This window comes from Buteo buteo, chromosome 6 (genome assembly GCF_964188355.1).
Source record: "Buteo buteo chromosome 6, bButBut1.hap1.1, whole genome shotgun sequence".
Lineage (NCBI taxonomy): Eukaryota > Metazoa > Chordata > Aves > Accipitriformes > Accipitridae > Buteo > Buteo buteo.
In genome coordinates, this window is record NC_134176.1 from 34830477 (window position 1) to 34838948 (window position 8472).

An 8472-nucleotide genomic window follows, 5' to 3' on the forward strand; every position below is an offset into this window, starting at 1 on the left:
GGGAGGGAGGGAGGGAGGGAGCGAGCGAGGGAGGGAGGGAGGGGAGGGAGGGAGCGAGGGAGGGAGGGAGGGGAGGAAGGACAGGGAGAGTGCGTGTGTGCGAGAGGGGGGAGAGGCAGGGGAAAACTGCGGAGAGCGAGAGGAAAAGTGCGATAGGAGCCCGGCCCCGGCTCGGTTGGCGCTAGGTTAGCGTAGCGACCAAATACCTTCCGATTAACCGCGATCTCGCGCGTCTGGTTCGTGCGCGGAACGACCGGTTTAAGTCGCCGGCTGTCGCCGTTGCCGCGAACGGTATGCGAGTCCGGGGGCACGGAGAGAGCCGCCGTGTGCGGGGGGGGCCGCGCAAAGTTGATCTTCCCCGGGAAGGCGGCCCGCTCCGGCCGAGCGGCCGCCGCTCCGCCGGCGCGTTACGCTGCTGCCGGCGCGGTTCCTTCCCTCCGACAGTTCATTGTGCTTCTCTAAAAAATTAATTTTCCAGGGCACGGAGAGAACGCCTCATGCAAGCCGCGGTTGGCACCGCTCTTCATTAAGTGATCGCTGCTATCAAGCACGCTGGGGATGTCTCGGGGGGAGAGGCGGGGGGCGGGGGGGGGAGAGGGGGAAATCCCTTCTAGTTTTGCGGTGAGGCTGCCAGGCTTTGAAAAGGGCTTAAAACCAAAGTCCCGCTCAGCCTTTTGTAGGCGAGATCCAGATGTTATGTCGATTTTTGTTTGCATGTTCGTTTCGAGCGGAGCCGGCGGTGAGCGCTGTGATTATTTACGCGTGCGGGTTGCCGGACTTTGCCGTCGATCGCCGTTGCGCTTGCGGAACGTACGCTGAAGTATTAGCTCGGGAATGCCTTCTAATGGTAGTGCTAATTACAGTGGGGTTATTTAGCAAATTAAGTGAGCTGATGCACCCCCCACCCTTGAGCACCAGATGAACTTTTCCAAACACACACGCACGCCCGCGGACACACGCACACGCGCGCACACGCACACGCACACGCACACACACACACACACACACGCGTTAATTTTGGTGTGTTTCTCTCGCCCAATCACTTCGCTGGAGCTAAACCATGCCTTACCTCAGAACAGTCAATTACCAAAGCTACCCGGGATCATCAATCATGGGGGATGCTTGAAGTTTAGGGGAGGAGCGATGGTCAAACTATCGATTGCTGCAGTTTTGTCCTCCCCAACCCCCCACCCTCGTTCACGGTCCCCTGCACATAAAATCTAAAACAGACTATCCCGTTAATAGTGGGATTTATCAATGATTATGTACCCGGTTGTGAATGTGGCCTCATACGTAGATGGCTTTTCAAAATACACGGCAGAAAAATACGATTTATTCCGTTAGGTTTGGGTTGGGTTTGGTTTGCTTTTCGTGATGGTGACGATGATGCTAAGATTTTTTTTTTTTTTTGAAACTTTAAGAAAATGACTCAAGGGGTAGTTATAGATATTTGGCCTGATTTTAATAGGCGTAGGGAATGAGCTCCAGAGGTCAATAAACCCCTCCAAAATGATGAATGATTGAGTACCTGTGATGATGATAGTGATTACCGGAGCAATTAAACAGTTTGATTAAATGAGCCATCATAACAATGATGTCTGCGGGAAATCAGCCCTCACATATAAAGAAAGATAGTGTGGAGGGCTGACAAACGCCAGTGGGCATTCCTGCGTGTTCCGATAGCGCCGAGCCCTGCAGAGCAGGGCTGTATTTACAAATATGGGGGGAATATGGAGAAAAGTCCCTCTCCTACTTTTAGCCAGACTTGCACCCTGCTTAAAACCCGCCAGAAGCCGGCGAGCAGACCCGTTTTTTTTTTCCTAGAGGATCTCCTCCAAGATTAAAGCTAGTCCTAAGAGCAACCGAATTGCTGTGACTGACTTTCACGGGACTGTAAAGAGAGGTGAGTAAAAAAGCCCTTAGTATGTAGATCTCTTTCAAGCAGTGGTTAAGTCGATTCCTTTCGCAGGGAAAAAGCCAGTCTTCTTGTGCAGTATTTTATACTCTGTCGTATAAATCGGTAACGTAATTCAAGATATTCATGGTAATGAATGCTTGGCTAATCCTTTGGGTGCGCGGAGACCTACAGAGCAGTAGGTTATGCAAATCCTTTCCTACTTTTACAGCTGTAGTTTTCTAACAGATTTTTTAAAGAGATCTAGTCATCGGTGAATGCTATTTGGGTTTTTTCCTCTCCCCCCCCTCTTCTCCCCCCCCCCCCCCCCGCCCCAAAGACGCCAGATTTCTAAACTTGCGTGGAATCATTTGATTGTGATATAGCCCATACAGCCAGCTTAGAGGACGTGGTTTAAATATTTGTAGCTTCCAAACTTGTTTTTTAACCCAGGCAGTGTGAACCCGGAGCCTTGCCTCTTGAGATACACAAGTGTGTGTCTCATTTCAAATAGTTTCGGTATCACCAAAGAAGAGGTCTTTCCTTGTAACGTGGCCGTGCAAAAGTAATCTAGCTCCACTGAAGGCTCCATGTATTTGTTCAGACCTCAAGCTCTGGGAGAAGTTCGTCACTTTTCCTCTCAAAAAGAAGTTTTTAGATGATTTGGCTCCCGCAGAAGAAGGCGCTTCATTGCTTAGGATATAATTTTAGACATGATTTTTTTTTTTCATAATTCTGTTTTTCACAGAAGTGCCTGTAGATCTCGGTTCTCTTGACTAAGAAATTGTTAGAAAGCAATCTAAAATCAAAGCTGCAAAGAAGCAGCCAAAGATTTTTGCAGTGTTCAATGCTGCTCCTTTCACTTGTTCCTTTTTTCTTTTTTTTCCTTCCTTTTTTTTTTTTTTTTCGCCCCCTCCTAAACTAATTAACCCCCTGCGTTGGCTCGCCCTGCTGTGCATGTGTGTAATCTGGGACAGGGACCAACTTTAAAAAATTATTTTAACTTGATAGAAAGTGAAATTTCATATGGTAAATGAAGGGCTTTCATGTTCCTCCTGTGTCTTTTTTTCCCCGTGAAAAGAGTTGAAGCCTTTTTCCTCTTCACTATCCCAGTGGATTAAAGCACACAGAGAACATGGTTTATAAAGCGCTACAGTTTAGCCATTAAAAAGGAATCTCAATTTAGCGCCCTTAAGTGAAAGTACTTAGCTATTAACAAAGATGCTGTTGGGAACTCGGAGGAAAAGGGGATACGTGCGTGCAGGGGGTGGGGGCTTCCACATTCTTAGGTCATTTTTTATTTATCCCCCCCCCCCCCCCGCCTGGTGACATATTTCTTTTAAAACACAGTAATTCGGGAAAATTAAATTGGCTAATTTCCATTTCTCGTGCATCACTTTCACAGCGAAGGCTGTTTCCAGGAAAAGTGTGAGAGACGAGTCGGTGGGGTGTGTGTGTGTGTGTGTGTTTGGGCTTTTTTTTTTCCTTCCCCCCCCTTTTTTTTTTTTTTTTAGATCGACTCAAAAGTCCAAAGAGAAATGAGGTGTCCGGTATGGAAGTGCATCTCAGTCAACAGCCAGCTCCTTTTGCCGAGGCTGGAAATGGTTTTAACAGGCGGTAAAATTTCATCTTGTGGTGTCAAATTGGGGTCAGTTTGGGGTTAGCGCTCTCAGTGTCCGAGCAGGAGCTGTCCAGCTGTGTGGGGATTCATTAAGGGCAAAAGATCCGTTTCAAGAAAAACAATACAAAGACAATCAGAGGGCTAAAGATCCTCTTCAAATCGCATTTTACAAGTGCACCAGAACAAATATGGACGCTGAAACCTATTCCCTTCAAACTCCCAAATCGGCTTCTTAGCCCTCGGAGGGAGTGCGAGAGAAAATCCTCTAAAACTTAAGAAGAGTCTGTTTTCAATCAGCCTTTCCGAAGTGTGGCATCTTAGTCCTTTGCTGGCTTTGAGACATGCCTCTCTCGCTCGCTCGCTCCCTCTCTCTCTCTTTTTCCACAGCCTTGCAAAAGCGGATGGCACAACAGGTAATATTTCAGATTTCAAGAATATATCCCACTGGGGATCTTAACCCACTGTTCTGTACGCGCGTGTGCGCCTAGCGCAAGATTTAATGCAAATGCAAAGTTTTTTTGGAGGGGAAACAAGCCGTGTTTGCACGAAATCCTATTGGACCCCTTCGGAAATTTTCTGCACTCCTTGTGGGCGATGCTCCGGTCTGATGGGTGATTTAGGCTAGACTTACTTTACGGTTCCTGGCATTTGTGGAAAGCACCTATTGCTAATCTGGTTTATTAAATTCGCGTGGTTTAAATCCTCTTAGCGTCCCTACATCTGTTAGAACAATTGACGCCTTGCTACAGGGACAAATAACTTGAACCTTAATCTTGTTTGTAACTTTATTCAATGTTTGTTTGTTTGTGCGCTGAGTTCAAGTATTTTTGGATGATGCCATTGTGTTCGGAAACACACAGGCTGCGTTTGCAGGCAAAGCTCCCCGTGGACGGGCTAAGGATATCACGGAACAGGATGAAAAATTTTGCATATTTGAACTGGCATTTTATCTTGAACTATCGTTCTAGGAAATGTGTCATATTTAATGAAGAAAGCCATCTGCCTGTTAAAATGTGGCTGCGGAATTGCATCACCATGACCCCGTAGTAAAGTCCACGGGAATTTTTCTTTTTGTTTTGCTCACAGGGCGAAGTGCGGGGTGTAAATAGTACCTTTTCCTGCTTAAAATCGGGATCATGCCACAGTTCGAACCGCTACCCCCGAAATCGCTTTTTGCCACTCTTTCCTTTGCCTTCACGGTTGGTTCTTACAACTTGAATCACTTTTTATTCGTCTCAGCCCACTTCGATTCGCCTCCGACATCCCGCAGCTGCAGGACGTTCGAGGTCCCATCCCGGGTGCCCCTGTGAAATCATGCACATTTTAGCTTCTGCAGACCACTGGGTTCCTTTAGCTCCTCGCCCCGATCCCCCCGCCTGCCAACAGTGCACTTCGCTTTTCAGCAATCTGTTATTTTTCGAAAATCTTTCCAGTCCAGAAAGTCAATGGTAGCCCATCACGGTGAACTTTTCTTGACCTCGGCTGCGGTATGACTGAGATCTTTGGGAGCCGGATTAGGAGGAGGTTCATCTACTTACCTGTTAACTTCCCTTTTAACCCCCCCCCCCCCCCTTAAAAACAAAAACCCCAAACAAAAAACAAACCCCCAAACCCCCAAACAAACCCTCCACGAAGCGAGAACCATCCGGGCTCTCCCTCCCCTCCCGAGCCCCCTTCACCCGCCCCCCGCCCGGCTGCAGGGCTCTAACCCGGCGCTTGCGGGCTGCCCCCCCCCGGGCTGCGGGTCCCCCGGCGGCGGCGGCGGCGGCGGCGCGGCGGTGCCAGCGGCAGCCCTCTAGCGCTACCTGGCGGGGCTCCAACACGGGACACGCAGCGCGGAGCGGCGCGGAGCCCAGCCCCGGCCCCGGCTCCGCGCCTCCGCCTCCCGCCCCGCCGGCCTTTGGGCGCCTGCTCCGCTCTGCGTGTCCCGTCCCGTGTCCGTGTCCGTGTCCGTCCCCCCTCGCCCCGGTATCCCGTCCGACCGGGCGGGCCGTGGGGCGAGGGCCGCGGTGGGAAGGGGCACGGCGATGACCCCCCTCGCCTTTGTCCGGCTGAGCTCACGCGGATGCGTGTGAAGCGCTAGTGTCAGACGAGAGGGGAGCTTGTTCTTTTTAATTTTTTTAATTTTTTTTTTTTATGTCTTGGGCTGGGAGGTTTGTAAAAGTGAAGACCGTAAACAGCCAACATGCGTATTTCCATCATACCAGAAAGAGAAAAATACCTGTCAGGGCTTCCCACTAACGCTGTGCAGGCTGCTTCCGCCAGGGTAGTTAAAAATCTAGTTTGCATTTGTTCGAAGAAGCCCGAAGCGTTAACAAAATCCATCTTTCCAATGTGACATCGTAACAAAAAGGACAGTTAGGGCTAACTAAATCGCTTTAGTGCAATATCAGAGCATCTGAGAAGGCTCCAAACTCTGCTCAGAGCTCTCTGTTCTCGCTCACTCAAAATATTCCCTTTTGTTCTCCAGCTGCCTATAAAACTCCAGAAGAGGAGCGCTCTCATTTTTACACTGGAGTTCTCGGTCCGGAGAGAACAATATCCTCCTACCTCTTTTGAAATGATACGGAGACTCTCACAACACCCAGGCGATCACTCGAAGCACGGATCTCCCTTTTTTTTTTTTTTTCTTTTGCAAGAGCTGCTCGGCCCATTGTTTGAAGTGGGATTCAGCGCGCAGCCCAAAGAGAAAAGGGGGAAAAAAAAAAATCTTAGGAGCCCGGTTTGGTATTGCACAGAGAAAGAGCTGACAAAATATTATAGCGTGTTTCCTAGACGTACGTGATGAGAGCCCGCGGTGTGTTCCCGAAAGAGAGGTGTTGGTTGGTTTTGGTGGTGGGTTTTTTTTTTTTTTTTCCCCTAAAAGATTGTGATCGCCTTTGTACGTCTTTCTTGTGATCCCACAAAGAGAATGCAATATACATATATGTGTTTGCTCTCCATACAAGAAATGCAAGGGACCGTACAATGGAATATATGGCCGGTTAGTCCTCATAATGCTTAGTTTTGCTGTAATTAATTGAAAACAGTTATTAGGTCGTCATTGGCAATAGCGTAAATAATTGCAGCAGATTTTTACTTAAAATTGACCGGTCACAGAGTGATAGATCGATTCGAGGTATAAAAATGATGTATCAAAACATCAATGTCGATTATTTGAAATATTGTAGTCGAATCTTTTTATTGCTTCATCGGTTAAGTGTCTGAAAGTGCTGTGTTCCAACATATATTTATGTTGTCAATACTGTCAAAACTGTCAGTTTTATTACAGTGGATTTGTAATACATTTCGGATTTGCTCATTTACATAAAATGTCCACCCCAGATACCCCTCCTTCTCCCCATCTCTGGAAATCTGTGTCAGTTTAATGAAAGGATTCAGGACTCATAGCTGTAGCAAGAAAAAAAAAGTGGAGATATTGCTCCATTAAGTCCAATTTAAACACCCCTTCGGAAAGCTTGGGCTATTTCTAACTTGCCATAAGAAGGAATCTCCCCCCCCCCCCGGCGGCCCCCCCCCCTATTTCCCCAGTAGAATTTAAACACTTTTCTACCCTCACACCTAGATGAAACCCTTCGGGAGAATTGAGAAACTGTCCAGGGAGCCAGAGACTAGGCAAAGCACACCTGTGAACGCCGAAACCCTCCCAAAGAGAGCAACAGCCCCCGAACCGCGCACACCCGCGCGGGGCTTTGGATCCTGCTAGAAAGAAGGAGACAAAAGGAGCAATAAATACGTGTGTGATCCTTTCTTAGCGATTTGGAGCCCAAAGGAAAAACGCAAATTGGAAGCAGTATTGGGCATGCGATGCCCCCCCGCCCCCATTTTATCAGGGTCTGATCCGGGCTGATCATTTGCTTTGAGTGTAAGGGCTGATTTTTTATTAGCATGGTCTCAGGCACCTCTCTAATCTTCTCCGAGAGCCCAGCTGAGGAATGGAAAAACTCAGGAATAAATAAATCCATTTACACACTAAACTCTCTTCGATCGAGCAAACAGTCAAATTAGCCAAATAACTTTATTCCCCACCCCACCCGTTTCGGGAGGAGAAGGTTGTTTTAAAGGCGTTGGTGAGGGGGACCTGAGGTGTGGGGTTTGGTTTTTTTTCTCTCTTTTTTTTTTTTTTTTTTCCCCCAGGGGTATGTATGTTTAAAGAGATGCTGAAGAGATTTCTGAGTTCACGGGGAAGAAGGAAAGGTTGGTTTGGGCACTGGCAGCGCGCCTGGCAGGTATTTTAATGACCGTCCCTTCCTTTGAACACTTTCAATTTCTCTGCTTTTTTTTTTTTTTTCATCCGGAATATCTTCCCCAGACCAAGCGTGATTTCAGTTGTAATTCTGGTGTGTTTGTGATCACTTCTGAGGTAAATTGAGAAGTAAGCTGCGCAAAAGGAGGAAATCGCCCCTGGGGTGCTTTGTTTACTTTGGTTTGTAAAATCCTGCTAGGAGATGGTTTCCTCAGTGTGTGGCAAGTGTTTCTTCAAGAAATTCATCAGCCCTTCTACAATTACTTCGAGCTTCGAGGGAAGAGAGCTGCCATCACTTTCTCACATCCCAAGGTGTTGCATGGAAGAGAGAAGAAAAGGCTGGAGCATTTAATTATAATGGGGCGGTGGGGTGGGGGGAACGGAGGCTGCAGAAAGCCGTCCCAAGCCTGTACCTGGGGGGGAAAAAAAAACCCTACAGGGGTGTGTTTGGGAGACGTGTGCCATTTAGAGATGGGGAAAAGTACCCCATCTTGTGCAGTAATTAGTCTGAACAATAAACATAATTGGAATAAAATCAGTTGGAAATTCCTGCGTTTTTAATTACGTTTCATTTTGTGGTAAGCCGTAAAATTATGAATGCCTCTCAATTAAACACTATCCACTTGTAAAGCATTTAACAACAATTATTCCTTAATCAGTTGGAATGTTAGCCACAAATGATGCTGTTAAACATCAAAGGGACGCCTTAGA

At 47.6% G+C, this 8472-nt stretch overlaps 1 long non-coding RNA gene across 1 annotated transcript; it reads left to right on the plus strand.

Annotated features, from left to right (window-relative positions):
- Positions 1-69: 69 nt before the first annotated feature.
- On the plus strand, positions 70-8257 carry LOC142032145 (uncharacterized). The gene is made up of 3 exons (XR_012650752.1): positions 70-291; positions 1825-1903; positions 5986-8257. It is a non-coding gene; the product is annotated as an uncharacterized LOC142032145 (long non-coding RNA).
- Positions 8258-8472: the final 215 nt, after the last annotated feature.